Source organism: Penaeus vannamei, chromosome 35 (assembly GCF_042767895.1).
Source record: "Penaeus vannamei isolate JL-2024 chromosome 35, ASM4276789v1, whole genome shotgun sequence".
Lineage (NCBI taxonomy): Eukaryota > Metazoa > Arthropoda > Malacostraca > Decapoda > Penaeidae > Penaeus > Penaeus vannamei.
The window spans coordinates 17,297,878-17,301,157 of NC_091583.1; positions in this window are offsets into that span (position 1 = coordinate 17,297,878).

Sequence of the window (3,280 nt, forward strand, 5' to 3'; positions counted from 1 at the left end):
TCTCTCTCTCTCTCTCTCTCTCTCTCTCTCTCTCTCTCTCTCTCTCTCTCTCTCTCTCTCTCTCTCTCTCTCTCTCTCTCTCTCTCTCTCTCTCTCTCTCTCTCTCTCTCTCTCTCTCTCTCTCTCTCTCCCTCTCTCTCTCTCACACACTCTCTCTCTTTGTCCGTCTATCAATTTGTATATCTACGTATCTGTCTGTCTATCTATCTATACATGTATCTAGCTATCTGCTTATTCATCTATCCTAGTATCTATCTATTTGTCTATCTATCTATCAATCTGTCTGTCTATTTATCAGTCTCTCTCTCTCCATCTATCCATCTATCTACCCATTCATCCATCTATCCCTTTCTTTATCGACACGCCCCTTTCCTCATCCATCTTTACTATTTCCTCTTTCTCTCACCCTCCTCTTTCCTTACCCCCTTAATCTATCCCCAGTCTCTCTCTCCGTCTTTCTCTCTTCGTCTGTTTACCCTACCCTCTTCTCTGTCCCCCCCCCCTTCTCCCTCCCTCTCCTTCTCTCCGTCCCTCTCTCTCTCTCCATCCTTCTCCCCCGCCCCTCTCTCCCTCTCTCCGAGCTTCTTCCCTCCCTCCCTCTCTCTGAGCTTCTTTCCTCCCTCCCTCTCTCCATTCTTCTTCCATCCCCCTCCTCCCTCTCTCCGTCCCTCTCCCTCCCTTTTTCCCTCCCCCTTCTCCCCCTCCGCCCTTCTCCCCCACCCCTCCCCCTCTCTCCATCGGAACGGCCCCCTCCTTCTCCCTTTTTTCCGCCCTTCTTCCCTCCCCCTCTCCCTCTCTCCGTCCCTCTCCCTCCTTTTTCCCTCTCTCCATCCTTCTTCCCTCTCCCCACTCTCCTCCCTTCTCCCCCCACCCCTCCCCCTCTCTCCATCGGAACGGCCCCCTCCTTCTCCCTTTTTTCCGCCCTTCTTCCCTCCCCCCTCTCCCTCTCTCCGTCCCTCTCCTCCCTTTTTCCCTCTCTCCATCCTTCTTCCCTCTCCCACTCTCCCTCCCTTCTCCCCCCACCCCTCCCCCTCTCTCCATCGGAACGGCCCCCTCCTTCTCCCTTTCTCCGCCCTTCTTCCCTCCCCCCTCTTCCTCTCTCCGTCCCTCTCCCTCCCTTTTTCCCTCTCTCCATCCTTCTTCCCTCCCACTCTCCTCCCTTCTCCCCCACCCTCCCCCTCTCTCCATCGGCACGGCCCTCTCCCTCCCCCTTTCTCCGCCCTTCTTCCCTCCCCCTCCCTCTTTCCGTCCCCCTCCCTCTCTCCGCCCTTCTCCCCCTCTCTCCATCGGCACGGCCCTCTCCCTCTCCCTTTCTCCGCCCTTCTTCCCTCCCTTTTACCTCTCTCCATCCTTCTTCCCTCTACTTCTCTCCCCTCCGCCCCTCCCTTCCCCCCTCTCTCCATCGGCACGGCCCTCTCCCTCTCCTTATCCGCCCTTCTTCCCTCCCCCTCTCACTCTTTCCGACCCTCTCCCTCTCTCCGCCCTTCTCCCCCTCTCTCCATCGCCACGGTCCTCTCCCTCTCTCTTTCTCCGCCCTTCTTCCCTCCCTTTTTACCTCTCTCCATCCTTCTTCCCTCTACTTCTCTCCCTCTCCGCCCCTCCCTTCCCCCCCTCTCTCCATCGGCACGGCCCCCTCCTCGTCCATCTTCCCAGCTCGGTGTTCATTAGATTAGTCTCATTGCCGTTGACAAACCCAGTTGTGCCTAAATGGGTTGTAAATGGATACGTTGGCAACTGTACCTCCTCCTTCCCTCCCTCCCTCCCCCTCCTACCTCTGCTCCTACTCCCCCTCCTATCTGTGCTCCTCCTCCTTCCCTCCCTCGCTCCCTTTCCTTCCCTTCCTCCTCCCCCCTCTTTCTTCTCCTTCCCTCCCTGGCCCCTTCCTACCTCCCGTCCTTCCTCCTTCTCCACCCTAGCTCCCCTCCCTCTCCTCCTCCTCCTCCTACTCCCGCTACTCCTCCTACTCTATTTCCAATCTAGATTCTTTTCTTGGTGGGCTGGGGATGGAGTGGAGGGCGGGCCGGGGGGGGGGGGTGAGTGAGGAGGAGGGGTTTGTTTCTATCTTTTCATATTTCTTTTTTTGTTCGTGTATCTTTTTTTTTTTTTTTTGGGGGGGGGGAAGGCATGTGCATATGTTCGGGAACAAGAATGGGGAAATACTGATGACAACAGGTAGTGGAGAGAGACAGAGAGAGAGAGAGAGAGAGAGAGAGAGAGAGAGAGAGAGAGAGAGAGAGAGAGAGAGAGAGGGGGGGGAGAAAGGGAAAGAGAGAAGGAGAGAGAGGGAGAGGGGGGGGAGGGAGGAAGAAAGAAGAGAGAGAGAGAGAGAGAGAAACAGGCATACAGACAGACAGACTGACAGACAGACAGACAGAGAGGGACAGAGACAGAGAGAAAGAGAGAGAGGAGAGAGAGAGAGGGGGGGGAAGAGAGAGAGAGAGAAAGAAAACACAGAAACAAAAAGACAAAAAGACAACTAAACAGGCAAATAGGCAGATAGAGAGACAGATCCACCAAAGCAACAAAAACAAACACAATACAAACACACACAACTCCCCCTTCCCCCCCACACACCCCCAACCCCCAACCCAACCCCCTCTACCCTCACAGTGCAAACTGACCCCTATTTCCCCCAAACACCTTTCGACTCCCAATCCTACTACCAACCCCCTCCCACCCCCCTTCCCACCCCCTCTCACCCCCCTCAAAGACTGTCCCAGTGGCCCGCGACCCTCCGCTAATTCCTAAAGGCCCTCACTATGGCCACATAAACCAACCCACGCACTTATGAGGGATATTACATGGGCGCTGAGAGAAAGATAACTGCCATACGCCCCGTGAACTCGGAACGGCTAGGTTTGATTTAATAACTTCCGCTGCAAACTGAGGAAGGAGGGAGGGTAAGGGAGGAGGAGGAGAGGGAGAGGGAGAGGGGGAGGAAGAGAGGGAGAGGGGGAGGTGGAGGGGGAAGGTGGAGAAGGAAAGGGAGAGGGGGAGGTGGAAGGTGGAGGAGGAAAGGGAGAGGGGAAGGTGGAGGAGGAGGAAGAGGAAGGGGGGAGGGAGAGGGTAGAGGAGGAGAGAGAGAGGAGGTGGTGGAGAAGGGGAAGGTGGAAGAGGAAGGAAGAGGGGAGAGGTGGAAGGTAGTGGGGGGGAGGGAAAGGGGAGGTGGAAGGCGGAGGAGGAGAGGGAGAAGGAGGTGGAAGGTGGAAGAGGAAAGGGAGAAGGAGAGGAGGATGGTGGAGGAGGACAAGGAGAGTGGAGGGGGAAGGTAGAGGGAGGA